Below are 16,911 nucleotides of genomic sequence, written 5' to 3' on the forward strand. Positions count from 1 at the left end.
ATTCTATTATTCCCAGCCAACCGATGTGTCTGACTTGTATTTTTTTTTTTAATAATTTTGTTTTTTCAAAATGACATGTAAGTAGGGAATCCGGTAGGGAAAAGAGATGACCAGAACATCACACTGTGCCTCCAGGGACTAGTCAAATTGCCTTGACTTATCAATACTACTTAGCCATTTACCACACAGCTGTAGAACGTAGATCCATATAGACCCATATTGCCAGAAACAAGCTTTAATTCATTAACTATCAGGATTTTCAGTATAGTGGATGCAAACTGCTCTTAAAGCATAACTTTAGTACATAAACTTAATTTTTTTAAACTTTAACTACAGCACATTTTAATTATTTGTAATACAGTTAAAATTGTTCATTTTCCTAAGTCATTTATTCAATGCTGCTATAATAGGAAGTTTCCACTAGTACATCAGTATGAAGATTGGTCACGAACAACAGCAAGTATAATGAGATATATCCGTGCATCTATCTTTCCTGAAATCCCATGATAAAATTTTGAAATGTGGCAGCTTAAAGTTGGGCACCTGAAATAAGTAATGCTACCAGGGCCAGCTCTAGCATTTTTGCCTCCCCAAGCAGCAAAAAAAAAAAAAAAAAGCTGTGATCGCAATCGGCGGCAGCTCTACCGCCACTTCATTCTACGGCAGCAATTCGGAGGCAGGTCCTTCGCTCCGAGAGGGATTGACGGCCCCGCTGCCAAATTGCCGCCGAACCTGCTTGCTACGCTGGTGCCTGGAGCGGCCCTGAATTCTACCCAAATAATACAGTAGCTAGAGGAAAAGTAGGCTGATCTGGAGATTGTATTCAGATGAACAAGATTAAGCATTATGGCCAAAATCTGTCCTCAGATGTGTGTATTTAACTCCGGTGAAAGTACATAGGACTTCAGTGGATATTTGCCCTTGCATTTCCTAGAAGTCACATTACAGTGGGAAATCCCATTTTTATTTTGTTTAAACCCTACTACTTAATCTTCCTTCAGACTTACTGGATATTTAGACATAGAATGTCTTTTTACTCTTCAGTGCTTAGCAGTGAATTTCTGGAAAATACATTATAATTGGTTTGTCTTTTTATTCTTCAGAAGTTTTAAGCCAAGTGGTTAGTTTTACAAAAGCATGTGGCTTTCGAGGGGACTCTACCATTAGTGGGAAGAAGAAAATTATGATATTTGTGTTTTCAGTTGGGAGAAGAGAGAACTAAAATAAGCTGTGCTAAACTCTGCTAAGGATAAAAATGTAAAAAATTGTGACCTTTCAAACTGAACTGAAAATAGAAAAAAACTATTATATAGCTTCACTAAACCAGGAGGAGCTGAAAATGTCATTAATTCTACTTCCACATGTATAAAGTGTGGTTCTTCTCTGAAGAGTAATTCTGTAAGAATCTTATTTTGGAGTTCTATGTTTTTCTCACTGATATACATATCAAAGATGTTCATTTTGCAAGAAAAAAGATATCTCAAATATAGCCCCTATAAACTCCACCCATGATCATAGAGTTGAGCTGGGGTCTTTCCTTCTCAGTCATCATTTCTAGTAATAAAGACTCAGCAGGCCTCAGACTTGGCCTTCAGTTACACTCGTGCTATCTCACTTTTCAAATTATGAATCCTCCTGCCTCCCCCCGTGACACCTGTGGGAAACATATTTTCTTCAGTAGTTTTGCATGGATGTAACTGATTTGATTATGTTGGTAATAAATGGAATAGAGTCCTCCAGCTCACTCCATCTTGGCAACACTGGGTGTAAAATGCTAATATAGTAAGAAGCACTAATAAAAGGCACTTTTGTTCCTGAAATCAGCAGATCTGTCTGTAAATGTATCCATGTGCAGGAAGCAGATCTATTTAGTGTAAAGGTGCATTTTTCAGAGTAGTATGGCACTTTATAAAAAGAAATGACTGCAAAACTTTTGTGTTCAGTTGTTAATTTTATCCAGTACAATTTTTCTTTTCCAGTTTTGCCAGTGTACATTAACTTAACACTATTTCTAATAATGTTGCATTTAATAATGAATAATTAAAATACAATATATGTGTATTTATATTATAACTACTGTAAACACATTTGAGAACAAGCGAAAAAAAGTTAAATTTATATCTAAGGAAAGAGAGAGACTACATAACTCATAACAAAGGTGTGAAATGAGGGAAAGACCTATTATTTTTTTAAAAAGCCATAATTTCTGTGTGGAAGGCATTTTAAAAGGGAATAATGAAGAGCAAATAGATAAAAATATCAACTGAAAATAAGTCTTTGTTTCATTCCAGTTAATGACAAAACTACCATTGACTTGATTGCGGGCTGAATTTCACCCTTAGTGCCACATCCTGCATTCTCTGCTCACCCAAAACTCCCATTGATTCTAAATGCAGGATTTAGATTACTTTACAACAGCATCTTGGATATTTTGTAGTCTTACCCACATAGGAAATATGTATTCTGTGTTGTAATTGAAATCAAAGTGTATATTATTTTTCTTACAAATATTTGTACTGTAAAAATGATAAAAGAAATAGTATTTTTCAATTCGCCTCATACAAGTACTATAATGTAATCTTTGTCTTGAAAGTGCAACTTAAAAATGTAGATTTTTTTTTGTTACATAACTCAAACACTCAAAAACAAAACTATGTCAAACTTCAGAGCCTACAAATCCACTCTGTCCTATTTCTTGTTCAGCCAATCGCTAAGACAAATATGTTTGTGTACATTTACAGAAGATAATGCTGCCAGAAAGTGAGAACAGGCATTCGCATGGCACTTTTGTGGCCAGCATTGCAAGGTATTTACATACCAGATCTGCTAAACATTCGTATACCCCTTCATGCTTCGGCCACTATTCCAGAGGACATGCTTCCTTGCTGATGATGCCATTTTAAAAAGAAAAAGTGTTAATTACATTTGTGACTGAACTCCTTGGGGGAGAATTGTATGTCTCCTACTCTGTTTTACCACTATTTTGCCATCTATTTCATGTTCTAGAAGTCTGATGACGACCCAGCACATTTTGTTAATTTTAAGAACACTTTCACTGCAGATTTCACAAAGCGCAAAGAAGGTACCAATATGAGATTTCTAAAGATAGCTACAGCACTCAACCCAAGATTTAAGAATCTGAAGTGCCTTCCAAAATCTGAGAGGGATGAGGTGTGGAGCATGCTTTCAGAAATCTTAAAAAAGCAACACTCCATTGCAGAAACTACAGAACCCCCCAAAAAAAGAAAATCAACCTTCTGCTTGGCATCTTATTCAGATGCCAACACTGTGATGCGGAAACTACGGAACCCAAACCACCAAAAAAGAAAATCAACCTTCTGCTGGTGGCAGTTGACTCAGATGATGGAAATGAACATGCATCGCTCCGCAGTGCTTTGGATTGTTATCGAGCAGAACCGGTCATCAACATGGATGCATGTCCCCTGGAATGGTGGTTGAAGCATGAAGGGACATATGAATCTTTAGTGCATCTGGCATGTAAATATCTTGCGATGCCGACTACAACAGTGCCATGGGAACGCCTGTTCTCACTTTCAGGTGACATTGCAAACAAGAAGTGGGCAGCATTATCTCCTGCAAATGTAAATAAACTTGTTTGTCTGTGTGATTGGCTGAACAAGAAATAGGACTGAGTGGATTTGCAGGCTCTAAAATGTTATACTGCTTTATTTTTTAGGGCAGTTTTTTGTACATAATTCTACATTTGTAAGTTCAACTTTCATGATAAAGAGAGTGCACTACAGTACTTGTATTAGGTGAATTGAAAAATATGATTTCTTTTATTTTTTTACAGTGCAAATACTTGTAATCAAAAATAAATATAAAGTGAACACTGTACACTTTGTATTCTGTGGTATAACTGAAATCAATATATTTGAAAATGTCAAAAACATCCAAAAATATTTACATTTTAGTCTATTATTGTTTAACAGTGCAGTTAATTTTTTTAATCACTGGACAACCTTATTTATTTATTTATCCCAATTTCACTATAATTCTTTGATTGACGTTATATACATGTGTATAATTCACACATTTGCAAATGTTTCTCCTTGAATACAAAAAGTGGTCAAATAAAAATTGTGCAGACTATTTCAATCATTTACATTGGCAGTCATTTTATACTTGCTCTATATGCACTATGTTCCCTTTAAACATGATTCTGCCCTCAAGTGTGTGCACACAAATCTTTGTGAGTATTTCTAAGGTAGTATTTGGCCTTAGAATTTACCATAAATATAAACCTCACCTGTTACATAATTTAATTAAATGTCCAGTGTAAACCAACAGTAGTATATTGGAATGTTAAAGTCAGGTTTTATGGATTTTCCTTTAATACAAATAATAAATAAAAACTAAAGCAATACCTACAGGCCAACCAAAAACGGGACACTTTTGTGCTACACACTGCACAAACATGGAGTAATAGACCATCCTTACCCCAGTGCGCACTATTTTTTTAGGGAATTAGGCACCTAATGGGAGTTAGGTGCATAATTCTATGTAAAAATCTGGTCCTTTAAGGCTTGTTTACAAAGACATTTAGTCCGCAGCAAATTGGGGTAAAGTTTCCATCTGGATGCTGTTGCTTTGCACTAACAGCTCCTTAGTGTACCCTGCTTTGAAATGGGAGTAGACTGAAGTGTACTAAGGAACTGCAGCATGGGTCACGGGTCACTTGAAGGTTTAAACTAGTGTAAATGGTGGATTCTCTGTAACTTGAAATCTTTAAATCATGATTTGAGGACTTCAGTAACTCAGCCAGAGGTGAGGGATCCAGAACAGGCGTGAGTGGGTGAGGTTCTGTGGCCTGCAATGTGAAGGAGGTCAGACTAGATGATCACGATAGTCCCTTCTGACCTTAAAGTCTATGAGTCTATGAATTGTTAGTGTGTGGCAGCAGAGTCCAGATGGACACTTAGTGTGCAGCATGCTAAGGCCGGGTAGATTTACACCCCAATTTGCTTCAAACTGTGTATGTCTATGTAGACAAGCCCTAAGTCTAAAGAGAGAAGAGAGATGAAGATTAGGAAGGAAAGGATGTAACAGAAACAGAATGAACAGTGATAGTTAACTAACATCATGTTTGTTTCATGATTTTTTTGGGATGTGGGGCTTGGAGAGCTTGTTATTTAAATCCTTTGGTAGGATTATATTGGAAGAGAATTAGCTAAATGGAAAGAGAAAGAAAGAGAGTGGCTGCAAAAGAGAGGGAGGATAGGGCAAGTGAGAGAAGGCAAGGACAGGAGCATGGAGGAGAGGTGGAGCAAGGCTGAGGGGAAGAGACTGGATGGAAGAGGGTTGGAGTAAACAGCCAATCTGCACAGGAGAAAGAATCACAGAAATGCATGGCTGGTAGGGGCCTCGAGGTCATCTAGTCCATCCCTCATGCTGAGGCAGGATTAAGAATACCTAAACCATCTCTTACCGGTGTTTGTCTAACCTTTTCTTAAAAACTTGTAATGATAGGGATTTCACCACTCCTTTGATATCCTGTTTTAATTCTTAACTGTTTTTATAGTTAGATTTTTTCCTAATATCTACCCTAAATCTCCCTGGCTACAAACCTAGCTGATTTCTTCTTGTCCTACCCTCAGTGGGCATGGAGAACAATTGATCACCATACTCTTTATTTCAACATTTTACATATTTAAAGTCTGTTACCATTCCCCTTCAGCTTTCTCCTCTAGGCTAAACAGGCCCAGTTCTTTCAACGTTTCCTCATGTGTAATGCTTTCTAAACATCTTTTGTTATTGTTGTTCTTGGTTTCCTCTGGGTTCTTTCCAGGTTATTCACATCTTTCTTAAAGTGAAGAGTCTGAAACTGGACATAGTACAACCTCTGAGGCTTCACTAGTGCCACATCGAGCAAATAATTAGTTCTTCGAGTGATTGCTCCTGTGTATTCCACAGTAGGTGTGCGTGCTCGCCACGTGCACCAGTGCCGGAAGTTTTTCCCTTAGCAGTACCCGTACTGGGGGAGCACCGTGGCGACCCCTGGAGTGGCGCCTGTATATTGCGCTATAAGGGGAGCTGTGGGCTCCCCCCACCCTCAGTTCCTTCTTGCCACCAGTGAAGGTAGTCGGAACTTTGTGCTCCAGCTCCGCTGCAGCCCTTCTTCTCGACCTTAGTGGTACTGTTTGTGGATTGTCCTTCAGTTGTTAGAGTGGGCTCGGGGCATGCCCGTGCCCCAGGCTTCAAGTCGTGCAACTCTTGTCGCCGTTCTATGCCCAAGAGCAACCCTCACGCTGAGTGTCTTCGCTGCCTGGGTGAGACTCAAATTAGCGACCGTTGCAAGATCTGCAGGTCGTTCGAGCCAAGGACCAAGAAGGAGAGAGACTTTAGACTTCGAGCTCTCCCGATGGAGTCGGCGCTGGCCCCAACACCGGTACACAGATTGGACTCGGCGCCGGCCACCGCATCGTCAGTACATAGCGAGGCCCCTTCGACCAGTCGGCGCCGCTCTCCCTCCAAAAAGCAAGGGAAGGGCCCGGCCTCGCAACGACACTGCGATAAGGATAAGGGGGGCGCTGGTCCTGCACTGGGAAGGCCTCGGTCCCCCCTGGGCTCAAGAGCTCCGACTCGCGTGGAGCGGAACAGCCCGGTACTATCGGCCCAAGCATCCCCACTGGTACTGATGCCATCGATGCCGGAGGCGGTGCAGGCTGAGAAGGACATTATGTCTCTGCCCGTCCCAAGCTCGCAAATGAGTACGGGCTCTAGGTCGCAAGGCAAGCCTCCTTTGGGTGCCCACCAGACCTCTCCGGGCAGCCGCAGTTCCCACTGCGAGGATCGCTCCCCGCACCGCTCGGCACGCAGTGGCTGCTCTTCTGACAGCTCCCGGCCACCCTCGACACCGGCCAAGCCATCCGAGCCGCCGTCGGGACAGGAGTTGCAGGGACTCTCTACGCCACCTGCCAGCGAGTGTAGGCACCGAGATAGGCACCAGGAACACTCACCTGCGAAACGTGGGTACCGGAGCCACTCTTGACGGGACAGACGTCGGCGTTCCCGTTCCAGCTCCTGCTCCACTAGACGTCACACCAGAGGCTCCCTTCGGGGCACCTCGGCCTCACGGCACCGGGCTTCGCGTTGCTGTCCCGGGTACTGAAGCAGTTCGTCACATGGGTACCGTTCCTCGACGTCGAGATCCTGGTCCCGAGGGAGACGACGTCACAGACACTGCTGTTACTGCTCCCGGGGCACCGAGCGTTCTTCGGCGACCTCGGCCTCAGCACCTGTCCACCCATCCTCGGTACGCGCCATTCCGCCAGGACACATATTGCCATCGTGCACTCAGCCGACCCAATGGCAGGGGACCCCGTGGCAAGGACAGTGGTGCCAGTGGGCATCGTGGCCATTGCTGCCAGCCCAAACGGAGGCCCGTTCGGTCGCCGGAGCGTCCCAGGCTCCATCGGCCTCCTCCGGCCACCCACGGGACAAGTCGGCAGGTCTCGAGTCGGTGGACCTGTGCCAGGACTCTGGTCTTGATCTCAACGCCCTGGCACCGACTGAGGTGCCCAGCTCCGTGCGGGCCCTCTCCCTGGCACCCGACGACACCATAGCTGTGCCTCCGCCATCGGTCCTGCAGGAGGACTTCGACACACCAGGACCTGCTAAACTGGATGGCATCCAACCTCCAGCTGCAAGCCGAGGAGATGGAGGGTCCGTCTGATTCCCTCTTTAATGTCCTGTCTCCCTCGGCACAGGGCTACGTGGCCCTGCCTCTGCACCAAGGTATTGCCAACATTTCGAACTCGCTGTGGCAAACTCCCGCCTCCTTGGCCCCAATCTCGAAGAAGGCCAAGAGGAAATACTTTGTGCTGGCGAAGGACCACAAATATCTTTATTCCCACCCGGCACCCAACTTGCTCATAGTGGAATCGGTAAACCACAGAGAGCGTCAGGGCCAGCCCGCGCCCACCCCCAAAAACAAAGACGCCAGGAGACTGGAATCCTTTGGCAGAAAATTTTATTCGTCGGCTAGTTTCCAGCCAACCACCAGGCCTTACTGAGCAGGTACAACTTCAACCTGTGGCAGTCTCTGCCTAAATTTGAGCTCCTCCTCCCGGACCGGGACAGGAAGGACTTCAAGGCTCTGGTGGAAGAGGGGTCAGCGGTGGCTAAAGCGGGCCTGCAAGCGGCGTCCAATGCTGCTGACTCGGCGGCCCACTCTATGGCTTCCGCGATCGCCATGTGCAGGGCATCGTGGCTCCTGTTGTCCGGGCTGTCGACGGAGGCCCAATCTCTGATGCAGGACCTCCCGTTCGATGGCAAGGCGCTCTTTGCAGACCAGATGGACGCCAGGCTGCATGGGATGAAGGATTCCCACACCACCTTGCAGATTTTGGGCCTCTACGTCCCCGGCTAAGGACAAGGCCAAATTGCTTCCGGCGGCTCAACCTGCAAGGAGCAGCTATGAGCCCCTGTACAAAAGACCCAGAGACCAGAAGTGTAGGTCTCAGCGGCAGTCCCACTCTGCCCCGCAGCCTGGACCCTCTAAGGGCAAGAGGCAGGGAAAGAGGCAGTTTTGACTATTGGCTGAGGGGCACCGGGCCTGTTGCCAGGGAGACGCCCTGATTAATAAAGTTTGTGTTCTGCAACCGATTGTCTACCTTCCTCAGGGTGTGGTCCTGCATAACTTCGGACCAGTGGGTCCTCAGTACCATTTCCAAGGGCTAGGTGTTGCAGTTCACCTCACCCCCGCCAAATCACCCGCCCTCCATGATGGCCCCGAGGACCCAGACCACGTCCGCCTCCTGCGTCAGGAGGTGGGACCGGCTGCTTCACCTGGGGCGGTGGAAAGGGTACCAGTTCAGTTCCAGGGCAAACGGTTCTACTCCCGATACTTCCTGATCCTGAAGACAAAAGGGGGTCTTAGGCCCATTCTGGACCTGCGCGACCCGAACAGGTTCCTAACCCGTTCCAAGTTCTGAATGGTGTCCCTGGCTTCTATTATCCCCTCCCCGGCCCCGGGGGACTGGTATGCGGCCTTGGACCTTCAGGATGCATATTTTCATGTCCATATTTTCGAGGGGCACGAGACGCTTCCTCCGATTCATGGTAGGGACGGACCACTACCAATTTGCAGTCCTCCCCTTTGGCCTATCCCCGGCTCCCAGAGTTTTCACGAAATGCATGTCCGTGGTGGCGGCCTACCTCTGCGGGAGGGGGTACAAATCTTCCTTTACCTGGACGACTGGCTCCTCAAGGGGGAGTCACATTTCGAAGTGGAGTCCCACGTAGACCTGCTCCTGTCGACATGCACCAATCTAGGCCTGGTCGTGAATGAGACCAAATCAACATTAGTGCCCGTTCAGCACATAGAGTTCATTGGGGCCCTGCTGGACTCCTCCAGGGCCACGGCCTCTCTCCCCTGGACAAGTTCGAGACCCTAAGGGATCTCATCGCCTCGGTCACGGCCTTCCCGGTGACCACGGCAAGGGCGTGTCTTCGGATTCTAGGGCACATGGCGGCGTGCACTTATGTGGTCCGCCATACCAGACTCCGTATGAGGCCCCTCCAGATATGGCTGGCCTCCCAATTCTCCCAAGCTCGGGATGGTCTGGACAAGGTTCTCACGGTTCCGTCCCCGATACTGGGTTCCCGTCTATGGTAGTCCTGCCCGAGCAATGTGCTGCAAGGGGTTCCCTTCAGGGAGGCCAACCCGTCCATAGACCTGATGTCCGATGCTTCGGACCTCGGCTGGGGAGCCCACACAGGGAACATGCAAACCCAGGGAACGTGGTCAACCCCGGACTTGTCCCTTCACATAAATGTCAAGGAGTTCAGGGCAGTACAATTGACGTACGTGGCTTTCCTCACTCACCTCTATGGCAGGGTGGTCCAAGTCCTCACGGACAACACTGCTGCCATGTACTATATCAACAGGCAAGGCGGGACTCGCTCCCTAACCCTCTGCCGGGAAGCCCTGAATCTATGGGAGTTCTGTATAGCCCACGATATCTCCCTGAGGGCGGCTCACCTCCCAGGCATTCGCAATACGCAAGCAGACCACCTCAGCAGGGTCTTCTCCCCCCAGTACGAGTGGTCGCTCCACTCGGAGGTCGCTTACCGGCTCTTCCAAGAGTGGGGAGCGCCCCAGATTGACCGGTTTGCAACCCGACAGAACCAGCTTTGGCCCCTGTTCTGCTCCAGGGGAAGGGTGGGGAAGGCGCGATCTCTGACGCATTCCTCCTGAGCTGGTCGAGCCAGCTCCTCTATGCCTTTCCCCCGTTCCCCCTCATCGCCAAGGACCTTCAGAAGGTGAAAATGTACAAGGCGAAAGTCATTCTCATAGCCCCGGCGAGGGCCCGCCAGCACTGGTATGGGCCCTGCCTACACCTCTGAGTGGCCCCCCGAAGGGGGCTACTGATCCGCCCAGACCTCCTCTCCCAGGACGGGGGGCGCCTCCTCCATCCCAATCTGGCCGCGCTCCACCTGACAGCGTGGTTGCTCTGTGGCTGAATGAGGCGGAGCAGGTAAGGCGAGTCCTCCTGGAAAGCAGGAAGCCGTCCACGCGTTGGACGTACGTGGCGAAGTGGTCCAGGTTCACTAGGTGGGCGAGTGAGCAGGAAGTCTCCCCCTCTGCCGCACCTCTCCAGTTTATCCTGGACTACTTCTTATCCCTTAGGGCCCAGGGACTGACACCTGCCTCAGTCAGGGTGCACCTAGCCGCCATATCGGCTTTTCACCTGCCAGTGCAAGGCCTCTCTGTCTTCTCCCACTCGATGACCTCCCGGTTTCTGAAGGGTCTTGACCGTTTGTTTCTGTTCGCTAGGCCCCCCCATGCCACAATGGGACCTCAACCTGGTCTTGTCCCATCTCATGGGGCCCCTCTTTGAACTCCTGGCCACGTGTTCCTGGTCACTCCTCTCGTGGAAGGTGGCCTTCCTCGTGGCGATCACGTCGGCCTGATGTGTCTCAGAGCTCAGGGCCTTAACCTCAGAACCCCCCTATATGGTTTTCTATAGGGATAAAGTCCAGCTCCGCCCACACCCAGTGTTCCTCCCGAAGGTGGTCTCCGCCTTCCATATGGATCTGAGCATCTTTCTTCTAGTGCTCTGTCCTAACCCCCACTCCTCTAACGAGGAATGCCACCTCCACATGCTCAATGTGCGTAGGGCGTTGGTGTTTTATCTGGATTGGACTAAGCCATTCTGGAAATCCTCTCAGCTCTTTATTGCCTCGGCCAAGCGGGCAAAGGGGCAGCCTATCTCCACATAGCGGCTTTCCCGCTGGATCACCTCGTGCATACGCACGTGCTATGATTTGGCAGGGATTTCTCCACCACCGATCGTCAGGGCACACTCTACGAGGCTCAGGCCTCATCAGCTGCCTATGTCGCCCATGTCCCCATCCAGGACATTTGTAGGGTGGCCACTTGGGCCTCAGTTCACACATTTACTTCGCATTACGCGATTATCTCCCAGTCTAGGGATGATGCCGGGTTTGGCAGGGCAATACTTCATCCCGAACCATTATGATCTCCTACCCACCTCCAACAGATATTACTTGGAATCACCTATTGTGGAAAACACAGGAGCAATCACTCGAAGAAGAAAGGACAGTTACCTGTTCCGTAACTGGCATTCTTCAAGATGTGTTGCTCCTGTCTATTCCACACCCCGCCCTCCTTCCCCTCTGTCGGAGTTGTCGGGCAAGAAGGAACTGAGGGTGGAGGGAGCCCGCGGCTCCCCTTATAGCGCGATATACAGGCACCACTCCAGGGGTTGCTGTGGTGCTCCCCCAGTACAGGTACTGCTAAGGGAAAAACTTCCGGCACTGGTGCACGTGGCAAGCAAGCACGCACACCTACTGTGGAATAGACAGGAGCAACACATCTCGAAGAACGCCAGTTACGGAATAGGTAACTGTCCTTTCTCATTCCTTACATGCAACACTCCTGTTAATACATCCCAGAATGACATTTGCTCTTTTTTGCAACAGCATAATGTTGTTGACTTACATTTAATTTGTAATCCATTATAATACCAGGATCCTTTTCTGCCGGACTGCTGCCTAGGCAGTTATTCCCCATTTTGTAGTTGTGCATTTGATTTGTCCTTACTAAATGCAGTGGTTTGGCAATGGCCTTTATTGAATTTCATCTTCTTGATTTCTGACCAATTCTCCAATTTATCAAGATCATTTTGAATTGTAATCTTGTCCTCCAAAGTGCTTGTAACCTCTCCAAGCTTGGTGTCATCTCCTCTCCATTATTCAAGTTGTTATAAGAACAGTCAGGGTCGAAACTGTACCCAGCACTCTGATGTCATCAGTGTCAGACAACTGCTGCTTAAAAGGCTTCTTCATCTGCTCCTGCCAGCTCAAGTCTTTGGCTGCCTCCTGTCTTCAGTTCTTCCGTTCTTTCCTCAAGACCACATATGGGGAGTTAAAGGATGTTGCTTCATGGATACTAATGCCCCCAGAAAAGGGAGAAGGGTTCTCCAGAGTTCTGGATCTGCAAGGCACTTCAATTTGTAGATATATTGTATGACATGTCCCTCTCGTGTTCTCTGTTTATTTAGAGAGATGGATATCTATATCTGTTCATAAACACTCAAAAATACATATATTTATTTGTAGATTTTGCTGCACTGCGGCGGGAGGGCAGTAAATTGATAATAGCCCACCTTAACTGATTACTCTCGTTATAGTTAGTATGGCAACATCCATTTTTTTCAAATCTTCTGTGTATATATATCTTCCTACTGTATTTTCCACTGCATGCATCTGATGAAGTGGGTTTTAGCCCACGAAAGCTTATGCTCAAATAAATGTGTTAATCTCTAAGGTGCCACAAGTACTCCTCTTTCTTTTTGCTTTAAATCAAAGTTTTTCCCAGACTCTTCTCAGATTTATAAACTTCAGACTGCACCATTAATCTTTCATTTTAAAGTGAAGAGTCATTTGGCTAAAGGATAAGGCTATGGAAATACCTTGATTGGTGAGATTAGGCTAGGGTAATAAACTTTTTATTTGCCTTGTGCCACTCTGCTCTTCCCTCTTCAGACATCTCTATAAGAATACAGATTAAATACATGTATCAGAGGGGTAGCTGTGTTAGTTTGAATCTGTAAAAAGCAACAGAGTCTCCTGTGGCACCTTTAAGACTAACAGAAGTATTGGGAGCATAAGCTTTCGTGGGTAAGAACCTCACTTCTTCAGATGCAAGTAATGGAAATTTCCAGAGGCAGATATAAAAATCAGTATGGAGATAACGAGGTTAGTTCAATCAGGGAGGGTGAGGTGCTCTGCTAGCAGTTGAGGTGTGAACACCAAGGGAGGAGAAATTGCTTTTGTAGTTGGATAGCCATGTGGCTACAATTTTTGTTAAACAATTTAAAACCTGAGAATTAACTTGTTACTCAGCAAATAAGTCCTCATGATCCAGCATACTATTGTAGGTCCCAGTGCCTACAGACCCAGCTTTGTCATCCCCCCACTCTTCCCAGTGCACACATGTACGCGCAGGCACATATACACACCAGTTGAGATATCCCCCTTGGGCCACAGCTGGAGAAGGGAAATGGGTGCTCTGGAGATGGTGCCCCATTTCTGTGCCCATTACTAAGGCATGTCCCTTGAGGTGTTCACATCGCTATCTATATGTTCTATCCAGTTCAAGCCCAGATTTTTTATTAGCAACCTCCTGACATTACCAACTGTCAATGAACATCCAGTGAATGTCCGCACCACCCAAAACCCTATCAAGAGGTCTGCAGAGATGTACTGAGGGAGACAAAAAGCTGTTCTTCTTCGAGTGCTGTCCCTGTGAGTGCTCCACTTAAGGTGTTTGTGCGCCCCAGCGCTTCTAATCAGAGATTTGTGGTAGCAGTGCCCGGTTGGGTCACACATGCGCGGTCCCCATCTCGCGCTGCTTCAGGCAGTTAACTGGTGCAGTGCGACCAGCAACCCCCCCACCCCACCCCAGTTCCTTCTCTATTGCTTTTGGCTTCAAGTAGGAGCACTTAGCAGTGCCTCGCTAGTTAGTTCTTCTAGCCTATTTACTATCATTATTTAGTTGGGATAGTTAGTGAATTAGTTTCTCTTTGTCCCCATTGCCTTGTTTAAAGAAATAAATAAATAAACAAAAGAAAGTATTTATTCTTCTTGCCAATCATGAAAGACAAGGCCATTCATATTCTTTCAGACGACGTGGCTTGTATGTTTTACATAAACAGACAATGGGGAGCACGATCACGCTCCCTATGCGTGGAAGTGATGACACTCTGGCAATGGTGCATCAGGCACAATATCCACATCACAGCATCATACCTACCTGGATGCCAGACCACCGTGGCAGATACCCATAGCAGGCACTTTTCTCAGGATCATGAGTGAGAGCTCAACAACCGTGTGCTCCTACACATATTCCAAGAGTGGGGGTTCCCAACAATAGACCTCTTTGCAACCATGCGAAATACCAAATGCCCCAGATTTTACTCCAGGGCAGGTCTCAGTACACATTTACTAGGCGACGCCTTTCTCATCGAGTGGAACGCCCCCCTCTTGTATGCCTTCCTTCCTACCCTCCTCCTGGCTCAAATGATTCACAAGATCAGATCAGAGCCACAGTAATCCTAATAGCCCCCACATGGTCCTGACAAATCTAGTATCCTTACCTTCTCCAGCTAGAAATGCGTCCACCATACACGCTCCAGCTCCTGCCTCATCTGCTGTCCCAGGATCAGGTCATGCCCTGCATCCAGATCCTCAAAGATTCCACCAGAGAGCATGGCTTCTCCGTGGCTCAAGGGATCTGAGATGACCTGCTCAGAAGATGTACAAGATAAAGTATCCCTGAGAGTGCACCCCAAGTTTTTACCAAAAGTCATCTCAGCCTTCCATCTGAACCAACCCATTCACCTACCAACATTCTATCCCAAGCCTCATAAGGATAGAAGGCAGTCCACACTTTGTACTCTTGATGTATGGCGGGCAGTGACCTTTTACAGACAGAACAAGACCATTTCGTAAATCACCCAAACCATTTGTTCCCATCACTGAACATTCCAAGGGGTGTATCCAAACATAGTTTCTCCAAATGGATATCTGCTTGCATAAAACAATGCTGCCATCAATGTGACTGACAACCTTCTATGGGGATTCGCACACATTCCACCAGAGGCTTATCAACCTGCGTTGCTTTCCTTAACAACGTATCCATATCTTTACACAGCATTATGCATTAGAGCAACAGGCAACATCTGATGCCTCTTTTGGACTCACTGTCTTCTGCCACGACTTCAACTCCGAAGCCCCCTCCTTCCACCGGAGGGCACTTCTCTGAAGTCACCTAAAGTGGAGCACCCACAAGGACAGCACTTGAAGAAGAGAAAGTTACTCACCTTGTGCAGTAACTGGGGTTCTTCGACATGTGTCCCTCTGTGGGTGCTCGACTACCCTCCCTCCTTCCCTCTACTTTGGAGTTTATCGCTTAGTTTCTCCAGTAGAGAAGGAACAGAGGTGGAGTTGGTCACACAGCGCCAGTTAACTGTCTGAAGCGTCATAAGACAGGGACTACACATGTGCGACCCACCTGGGCACTGCTACCACAAGTCTTTGTTTACGAGCACAGGGGCGCACGAACACCTAAAGTGGAGCTCCCACTGGGACACACATCTCGAAGAACCTGTTACTGCACAACGTGGGTAATTTTCTCATTCCAGCTGTGCCAGGTCATGACAGAGTGTAATTTTTTCCATATCCCATATATGGTGTTTACTGTTGGCCTGTGCAAGCCAGTGGGAACCTGAATAGGTAAGAGCTGAAGCTCTGTAGAATGCTATACCGCTCTTATCTAAAATAGCGCTAGACAAGGAGTCCAGATGAAAGCCATATTGCAAATAGAGGAGAACAGAAGATGTCCTAAGAATTTCTCCTGTATTTTTGAAATATATAACAAATTAATTAAATAGCTTCATAATAATCTCCAAAAATATTGATATAATCTATAGATTGGTCTAATAATAGATGTAAATAGTTGGTAAGATTCCATTATCCAAACTTATGGTCTTTCCGCTACATAGTTTCTCAATCTTTTCTTATCTTTTAAACCTGTTTTTTTAAATTAATCCATTCATAAGACATATGCTGAATGAATTATTAATTGTGCTGTAAAAAAAGGTAACGTGGGATTTGTATAGTAAATATACACTTTTTTGCTTACTATATCAACTCACCAGTTCAGGTACTTCACCGCACCAATAAATCCTTTCAGTCTGCTTGAGATTTTCTTCACTGGAATATCCATTGTAGTGTAACCTTGTAGATTTTAGTGGCATGTAGACTCTTGTTTGGGAATTAGAACTTTTTTCAGATATTGAAAGAGTGTCTAGGACATGCATTATATGTTCACAGTGTAATAATTTCATTTTCCCTAAGACAGAACATTGTGAAAAAGAATTAGCATTTCCTGTTTTATGTTGTTGTTGGGTTACTTTTTACAAAACTATGTTAGCTTTCACTTTCCACTCATCATACTTTTCTCAACAGTAAGAGGACATTTGATGAAACTGGAAGACAACATTTTTTAACTGATTAAAGGTACAATGAGATATAATTAATTTGTGGAACTGCCACAAGTCATAACTGAGGGCAAGAATTCAATAGTGTTCAAAAAAGAATTCTACATTTATGTACATAATGAGACTAGGATTGTTGATGAATCGCAGTTAGCTCATGGGATTAACAAAAAAAATTAACTGTGATTAAAAAAATTAATCGCACTGTTAAATACTAATTGAAATTTATTAAATATGTTTATGTTTTGATTTTCAAATATATTGATTTCTAATGCAACAAAGAATACAAAGTATACAGTGCTCATTTTATATTCTTTTTATCACAAATATTTGCACAGTAAAAAGGATAAACAAAAGAAAT

At 46.0% G+C, this 16,911-nt stretch overlaps 1 protein-coding gene across 6 annotated transcripts in view; it reads left to right on the plus strand.

Annotated features, from left to right (window-relative positions):
- The window catches only part of DIAPH2 (diaphanous related formin 2), an 869,427-nt gene that overhangs the window by 645,219 nt on the left and 207,297 nt on the right, over positions 1–16,911 (plus strand). The window lies entirely within an intron of this gene.

This window comes from Malaclemys terrapin, chromosome 9 (genome assembly GCF_027887155.1).
Source record: "Malaclemys terrapin pileata isolate rMalTer1 chromosome 9, rMalTer1.hap1, whole genome shotgun sequence".
Classification (NCBI taxonomy): domain Eukaryota; kingdom Metazoa; phylum Chordata; order Testudines; family Emydidae; genus Malaclemys; species Malaclemys terrapin.